Consider the following 9,140-nt stretch of genomic DNA (forward strand, 5'->3'; position numbering starts at 1 on the left):
ATAGTGAGGTGACTCTCCCATGAGTTTTGGAAAAACTTGAATCTTTTAAAACATGAAGATTTGGCTTCAAAGTAGGAAAGCCAGTAAAGCAAATGAAGGTTAACAAGAGACAGTAGGGTGGTCAGACTCGTTGGAGTTTTCAGTGCTCATGATACCTGATTGCTGATGTGGCTGACGAAGAGCATCATCCAGCAGTGCCAAATTTCAAGTGGAAGTGTTCCCTGAGGTTGCCTCAAGTTTGAGAGCAATAAGAATTTAAGTTTATCTCCTGAAGTCTGGGGTCCTTGGAAGTACAAGGTAGAGTTCTTTATACTGAGGAGTCTCTGGTACAGCATGATTTTCTAAGTAACAAAACCAATGGTTATAATTCTCTTCCTTCTGTTTCCCATTACCTTGAACTCATTATGGAAAGACTGTGTGTGACCAGTTCTTAATTTTTAGTTAATTATTTTCAAGAGTCCTTTACAATGGTCTAAGCTTGTCCTCCTTTAACAGAGATGGCTCACACAGACATTTGTTTATTTTTTTGTTGGTTACTGTGGAAGCCATAAGCTTTAGCCAATGTTAATAATTCAGTTTCTTAGTATTCATTGAACTACTAATCCAGAGGACTAGGATTTATAAGGAAAAGAAAAATCTATAAAATACACCAAATTTTATAGACACTCATATATTTGTCCACAAAAGTAAGTTTCATTATTACTGTGTAACATAGTGTAAATGACCCAAGCAAGAATAACTCTAATATAAATTTTTACTGCTAATATGGTGGTTTCCTGACAATGGAAAATTTTACAGCAATAAGAAAATATATAAACTTAGCATCAAGATATGTTACATCTTGGTGTTGAAGGCATTTGAATAAAATTTGATTATTAGATTTAAAATATTCCATTTGGTAAAAATTAACCAGAAAATCTTTTTAAGCCAATTTTCTGTAATTCTGTAATTTGTTACTAAGAGCAGATATTTTAAGATATTTTATTTATGTAAGTAGAAACAGACTCTGCATATGGGGGTGTTCTAAGCATGATATTTCTCTTGTCCCCTGAATGTCTTTCCCTAACAGAGTTTGTACATACATGTCTTACAATAATCTGGGAAACTTGCTGCCTATCTCATTCCAGTTTATTATGGCAAATTGAAATTCTACTATACTGTGAATTACCACAGTATAAAGGAAAATTACTATACTGTGGTTACCCTCAGTCTCTAGGTAGTTTCTTCTGTGGTCATCAAGCTGACCTCACATAGACTAATGGATCCAATGGAATCCTTGTCATTAGCAGAGCAAACTATCAGGTGTGATCCAGGGACCTCCTATGATTTACAAAGAAAGCCAAGTAAATGTTTACTACACACAACCAAGTGATTAACAATTCGTGTCCACTTTCCTATTAGTCCTCAGAAATCTATGGAGAATAGCAAGCGGCCAAGAAAGATATGCTCATTGGTGCAATACTAACAAGAATTCTATAGGGAAAATCAACTACTATCTGATTGAATCTAAAGTCCATTCCAGAAAATGGAATTTATGCCTGTCACTGTTAATGAGGTCAAGAACCTGGAGCCAGTTAGATCATAGCTGCTAGAAGAGAATCTATTGTTGTTATTTGACTACAAGGAATAGAAACTGTCCAATAAGCACTTAAATTTGTACCCATAAATTAGTACATCTCTCAGTCCTCACTAGAGAAGCTTCCCTCATAACTATGCACATAGAAATGGTGCTATGTGGACCTAGTGAATCTAAAAAATAATGCATGGAACTGGGAGGAAATAGTGGTGGGACATAGGGGCAGAATAGGAAAGGAAGACATGAGGGATATACATGATCAAAACACATTATATGCATATATGTAATTTCAAACAATAAAAAATATCTATGGGTAACACTACCATTATTCTCATGTATGTTCAAGGGTTGGAGGCACAGGCTCACAGGGATGAACATCAGTTCAGTCTGACCCAGCCTTTTAGTTTTGTTTTTTGTTTTTTGATTTTTTTCTTTTTTTGTTTTGTTTTTGTTTTTGTTTTGTTTTTGTTTTGTTTTGTTTTGTTTTGTTTTTTAGAGTAGAGTGTCTAATAGCCAGGATTTGTGAGATAACAAAATCAGAAAGGCAGGGGCCATGTATCCATCAGGGTACTGGTGGAAAACAGAAGATCTATACATTTGTTAGTCTTTTATTTTGGAAAAAAATGTGAAATAGCAAAAAGTGGTGTAGAAGCCTTGTATTAGGCAACAGGTGCATTGTTACTCTAGAGTTCTGACTATCAGGCTGTCTGTGAGAACTGGGTCACAGAACAGTAGAGGCAGCCAGTGTATAGAGAAAACAGTAGAAACAGCTCTCAAAGAATGTTACACATATAAAGTAATGGGTATTGGAGAAGGAAGCTATGATAAAACTGCTCCTCTTAATCATAACCTTTCCATTTATGTCTAACTTGAGTCCTTTTCCACATTGGTTGAAACAACTAATATATTAGAAGTAAGAATGATCATGGAAACAAATATGTATAAGCATCAGGAGACTGCTCAGTGTGGGAAAGGGTGGAGAGGCAGCCTAGAGAGATAAATAGAATACATTTTCACCCTCTGTTCTCTAAAACTAAGTATAGCAAGAAGAAATGAAGAGGCACAATATTGCAACAAGGTAATGGATGTATCAGATGGGGAGGGGAGAACTAAATATCAGGAGAAATCTTGCATCTTTAAGAATGAACACATCAGGCCTGGGAGGGCTTTGCCGGAGCACCTGGGGAAGTCATCTTGATTCCTGGATCCCTCAGAGACTGGTCTGCACAGGTGAGAATGTGGACTACAGAAACTGATAGCTTCTGGGACGGGCAGAGGCTGCACAGCTTCTGGGGCAGACCCTGTTTCGGGTTCCAGACATCTGGTCACCTTCTCTGCCAGAGGAGAGGTATCCACTTCACCCAGGAGGGCCTTGCCGGAGCACCTGATGGAGCCATCTCTGGTCCGGGATCTCTCAGAGACTAGACTGTGTAAGTGAGAGTGTCAACTACAGAAGCTGCACAGCTTCTCTAACAGGCAGAAGCGGCACGAATTCTGGGACAGGCCCTGTTTTGGGCTTTCATCTTCTGCCAGGGGACAGGTCCGAAGGCCAGATATCTGTGCACTTTCCCTGCAAATGGAGAGCTTGCCTGCAGAGAGTACTCTGACCACTGAAACTCAGGAGAGAGCTAGTCTCCCAGGTCTGCTAATAGAGGCTAACAAAGTCACAGGAGGAACAAGCTCTAACCACAGACAACTATAACAACTAACTCCAGAGATTACCAGATGGCTAAAGGCAAACTTAAGAATCTTACTAACAGAAACCAAGACCACTCACCATCATCAGAACCCAGCACTCCCACCTCAGCCAGTCCTAGATACCCCAACACACCTGAAAAGCTAAACCCAGATTTAAAAGCATATTGCATGATGATGGTAGAGGACATCAAGGACTTTAATAACTCACTTAAAGAAATACAGGAGAACATTGTTAAAGACTTACAAGTCCTTAAGAAAAACAGGAAAACACAACCAAACAGGTAGAAGTCCTTAAAGAAATACAGGAAAACACAACCAAACAGGTGATGGAATTGAACAAAACCAACCAAGTCATAAAAAGAGAAGTAGAAACACTAAAGAAAACCCAAAATGAGACAACACTGGATATAGAAACCCTAGGAAAAATATCTGGAACCATAGATGTGAGCACAGCAACAGAATACAATAGATGGAAGAGAGAATCTCAGGTGCAGAAGATTCCATAGAGAAAATGAGCACAACAATCAAAGAAAATGCAAAATGCAGAGATCATAACTCAAAACATCCAGGAAATCCAGGACACAATGAGAAGACCAAACCTACGGATAATAGGATTAGATGAGAATGAAGATTTTCAACATAAAGGACCAGCAAATATCTTCAACAAAATTATAAAAGAAAACTTCCCAAGCCTAAAGAAAGAGATGCCCATGAACATACAAGAAGCCTACAGAACTCCAAATAGACTGGACCTGAAAAGAAATTCCTCCCGACACATAATAATCAGAACAACAAATGCATTAAATAAAGATAGAATATTAAAAGCAGTAAGGGAGAAAGGTCAAGTAACATATAAAGGCAGGCCTATTAGAATTACAACAGACTTCTCACCAGAGACTATAAAAGCCAGAAGATCCTGGACAGATGTTATACAGACACTAAGAGAACACAAATGCCAGGCCAGGCTACTATACCCAGCCAAACTTTCAGTTACCATAGATGGAGAAACCAAAATATTCCATGACAAAACCAAATTAATACAATATCTTTCCACGAATGTAGGCCTTCAAAGGATAATAGCAGGAGAAAAAAAAAACCAAAACAATACAAGGTCAGAAGCTACACCCTAGGAAAAGCAAGAAAATAATCCTCAACAAACCTAAAAGAAGACAGCCACAAGAACAGAATGACAACTCAAACAACAAAATTAATAGGAAGCAATAATTACTTTTCCTTAATATCTCAATATCAATGGACTCAATTCCCCAATAAAAAGACATAGACTAACAGACTGGCTACACAAACAGGACCCAACATTCTGCTGCTTACAGGAAAACCATCTCAGGGAAAAATACAGACACTACCTCAGAGTGAAAGGCTGGAAAACAATTTTCCAAGCAAATAGTCTGAAGAAACAAGCTGGAGTAGCCATTCTAATATTGAATAAAATCGACTTCCAATCCAAAGTTATCAAAAAAGACAACGAGGGGCACTTCATACTTATCAAAGGTAAAATCTTCCAAGAGGAACTCTAAATTCTGAATATCTATGCTCCAAATGCAAGGGCAGCCACATTCATTAAAGAAACTTTAGTAAAGTTCAAAGCACACATTGCACCTCACAGAGTAATAGTGGGAGACTTCAACACATCATTTTCATCAATGGACAGATCATGGAAACAGAAACTAAACAGGAACACAGTGAAACTAACAGAAGTTTTGAAACAAATGGATTTAACAGATATCTACATAACATTTTATCGTAAAATGAAGGGATATACCTTCTTCTTAGCACCTCATGGTACCTTCTTCCAAATTGACCAAATAATTGGTCACAAAGCAGGCCTCAACAGATACAAAAATATTGAAATTTTCCCATGCATCCTATCAGACCACCATGGACTAAGGCTGATCTTCAATAACAACATAAATAATGGAAAGCCCACATTCACGTGGAAACTGAACAACACTCTCCTCAATGATAACTTGGTCAAGGAAGGAATAAAGAAAGAAAGAAGTTTTTTTTTAGAGTTTAATGAAAATGAAGCCACAACATACCCAAACTTATGGGACACAATGAAAACATTTCTAAGAGGAAAACTTATAGCTCTGAGTGCCTCCAAAAAGAAACTAGAGAGAGAGCACACACTAGCAGCTTGACAATATACCTAAAAGCTCTAGAACAAAAGGAAGCCAATTCACCCAAGAGGAGTAGACAGCAGGGAATAATCAAACTCAGGGGCAAAATCAACCAAGTGGAAACAAGAAGAACTATTCAAAGAATCATCCAAAGGAGGAGCTGGTTTTTTGAGAAAATCAACAAGATAGATAAAACCTTAGCCAGACTCACTAGAGGGCACAGGGACAGCATCCTAATTAACAAAATCGGAAATGAAAAGGGAGACATAACAACAGATCCTGAAGAAATCCAAAAACACCATCAGATCCTTCTACAAAAGGCTATACTCAACAAAACTGAAGAACCTGGATGAAATGGACAAATTTCTAGACAGATACCAGGTACCAAAGTTAAATCAGGATCAGATTAATGATCAAAACAGTCCTATATCCCCTTAAGAAATAGAAGCAGTCATTAATAGTCTCCCAACCAGAAAAAGATGGGTTTACTGCAGAGTTCTGTCAGACCTTCAAAGAAGATCTAATTCCAGTTCTTCACAAACTATTTTACAAAATAGAAGCAGAAGGTACTCTACTCAATTCATCCTATGAAGCCACAATTACTCTGATACATAAACCACAGAAAGACCCAACAAAGATAGGAAACTTCAGAACAATTTTCCTTGTGAATATCGATGCAAAAATACTCAATAAAATTCTTGCTAATTGGAATCCAGGAACACATCAAAACAATCATCCATCCTGACCAAGTAGGTTTCATTTCAGGGATGCAGGGATGGTTTAATATTCGGAAATCCATCAATGTAATCCACTATATACAAAAACTCAAAAACAAAAACCACATGATCATCTCGTTAGATGTGGAGAAAGCATTTGACAAAATCCAACACCCTTTCATGATAAAAGTCTTGGAAGACAGGAATTCAAGGCCCATACCTAAAAATGATAAAAGCAATCTACAGCAAACCAGTATCCAACATCAAAGTAAATGGTGAGAAGCTGGAAACAATCCCACTAAAATCAGGGACTAGACAAGGCTGCCCACTTTCTCCTTACCTATTCAACATAGTACTTGAAGTCCTACCCCGAGCAATTCAACAACAAATGGAGATCAAGGGGATACAAATTGGAAAGGAAGAAGTAACAATATCACTTTTGCATATGATATGATAGTATATATACCTGAGGAGTACCTGAGAGGAATTGATGGAGCCACAAACTTATGGCAAGACCTTACTTGTGAAGAAAACAGTGATACGTGTTATTAAACATGGAAAAGTCTGTTTCTGTTTGTTAGTTAGTTTGGTTGTTGAGGCAGAATTTCTGTGAAACACTGTCTGTTCTGGAATTCACTCTGCAGACCATGTTGACCTTGAACTCGGAAATCTCCCTGCCTTTGTCCCTGAGTTCTGGGTTAAAAGTATATGCCACCACTGCTTGGCTGGAAAAAAAAATCTATTCTTAACAAAAGTAACTGGAAAATAAAGAAATGCTAAGTCAGTTGGTTCCCTCTAGCAGAAGAGTGCTACAGATGTGTTATGAAGATGCTAGTAAACATGATGGAATTTTAGGACAATGGTCTCTTGGTGAGAACTTCCTTAAATCTAGACCACTTCAGGAGTCTTTTGGGGAATTAGAAAAAAGGTAGCTATCCTCTGCATTGACAACAGACTCTTAGACTGTGTCTACCCCCCACTTTTTCCTAAAACAAACATATTGTCAGTCCACAAAAACCTGTCTTAAACTACTATGTCTGTGTTCATAGAAATATCACCTTGATAATAAGAGGAAATTGGAGCAGAATACTTTCACATTATTGGCAATGGTGTGATTGTATTTAACAGTAGTAAATAAAAACAGTAGTTAAAAGCTTTGTAAGGCTCAGAAGAAAAGATTAAACCAATCATAATAGACTAATGATATAATATAATTAATATAATCTACAGCATGGTACATACCAAGTTCAAAATCAAGGCTTGCTGAATAGGTCACAGTAGGTTAGTGTCAAAGCTTACCCCAACACTGAGATAGTATTTTGTTCATAACCACAGAGGATTCAGTCTTAAGGGAAGAAAGGAACGAAGAATGGGTTATACTTCCTTCAGTAGTCATTGCTCTCTCATTTGATCACTTTTTCTTTTCTTATTGGCTTTACAGTTTTGTAAACCTGTGGCCAAGTGGCCTTCTACCGTTCATAGTCCACATCACTTAAAAAGACTCTCCTTCAGTCTTCTCTCTCAGTAGATAAGTAAATAAAGAATACCCTATGATGTGATGTTGGAAGAATGCTTGCTTCTCAGATGTTTCCTGTGATCAATATACATGAATGAGCTTTTGGCGATGTCCCTTTTGTTGTGTCTGACCATCCTATGTGGTTCTGACATGCTTATCATACTCAACCTTTGCACTCAGGGAACTCTCTTAGATGCCCCTTCAAAAATCTTCCATAGTCCTCACCTAGACAATTGTAATAGTTCCCTAACTCATTCTATTGCCACTGAGTCATAATTTTTATACTTCAGCTTCCAGACTACTAGAAGGAACTTTACCTGATTTATTTTTGTCTTTGAGATAGTGTCTCACTCTGTAGCCCAGGCTAGCCTGCAACTCACTACACAGTCTAGGTGACCTTCTTCAGTTTCATTATGGGCAGGAACTACCAATGAGCAACTCAAAGGAACTTTCTTGAATTAAAACTACATCACACAATGTTTTAGGAGCACCAATATACCTTTCATATAATATTTATTTGAGATTCTGACATATATTGACCCCTGTCTGACCTCCCAGCCTCATTATCAACTGCTATCTCTTTCAGACTATATTAAGCCCAATGAATGACGTGTTCCTCTACTGTTTCTGGATTCTATGACATACCCATCAAAACAAAATTCTTTAGACATGACTATCTTTCCAGTGTCCTACTGTGATGTGTGCATTCTTTTTTTTTTTTTTTTTGAATCTGGTAAATTATATATATATATATATATATATATATATAATTTTTTTTATTTTTTATTATTATTAGGTATTTATTTCATTTACATTTCCAATGCTATCCCAAAAGTCCCCCAAACCCTCCCCCCCTACTCCCCTAACCACCCACGCCCAATTCTTGGCCCTGGTGTTCCCCCATACTGAGGGATATAAAGTTTGCAAGACCAAGGGGCCTCTCTTCCCAATGATGGCTGACTAGGCCATCTTCTGATATATATGCAGCAAGAGTCAAGAGCTCCAGGGTACTGGTTAGTTCATAATGTTGTTCCACCTATAGGGTTGCAGATCCCTTTAGCTCCTTGGATACTTTCTCTAGCTCCTCCATTGGGGGGTCCTGTGTTCCATCTAATAGCTGACTGTGAACATCCACTTCTGTGTTTGCTAGGCCCCGGCATAGCCTCACAAGAGACAGCTATATCAAGATCCTTTCAGCAAAATCTTGCTGGTGTATGCAATGGTGTCAGTGTTTGGAGGCTGATTATGGGATGGATCCCATGGTATGGCAGTCTCTAGATGGTCCATCCTTTCGTCTCAGCTCCAAACTTTGTCTCTGTAACTCCTTCCATGGGTGTTTTGTTCCCAATTCTAAGAAGGGGCAAAGTGTCCACACTTCGGTCTTTGTTCTTCTTGAGTTTCACATATTTTGCAAATTGTATCTTGGATATTCTAAGTTTTGGGGCTAATATCCACTTACCAGTGAGTACATGTGAGTTCTTTTATGATTGGGTTAC

The sequence above is a fragment of the Mus musculus genome, chromosome 5 (genome assembly GCF_000001635.26).
Source record: "Mus musculus strain C57BL/6J chromosome 5, GRCm38.p6 C57BL/6J".
NCBI lineage: Eukaryota > Metazoa > Chordata > Mammalia > Rodentia > Muridae > Mus > Mus musculus.